We start from the raw sequence: 328 nt of genomic DNA, 5'->3' as shown, positions 1-328 counted from the left end.
TATATAAAATATATATATTATATATATACACTATATATTATATATATATATAAAATTTATATAATATATACTATCTATATTATATATATTGTATATATATATAAAATATAAGTTATATATATTCTATATATATTATATATATAGAATATATATATTCTTTACATGGAAGATTGCTGGCTGTATTCTTTGGCCAGAAAACCACAGCTGAGCATGGGAAATTCCCTTCATATGTGAATAAAAGCAGGGAAGACCCCTCTGAAAGTCTTGATATGTCTCACCAGTTCTGACAGAGCAGGCAGGACACTGTGCTGCACTGTCTTGAAGGTGT

The sequence above is a fragment of the Lonchura striata genome, chromosome 5 (genome assembly GCF_050655825.1).
Source record: "Lonchura striata isolate lonStrDom1 chromosome 5, ASM5065582v1, whole genome shotgun sequence".
Classification (NCBI taxonomy): domain Eukaryota; kingdom Metazoa; phylum Chordata; class Aves; order Passeriformes; family Estrildidae; genus Lonchura; species Lonchura striata.
Note: the sequence above shows the minus strand (reverse complement) of the source record.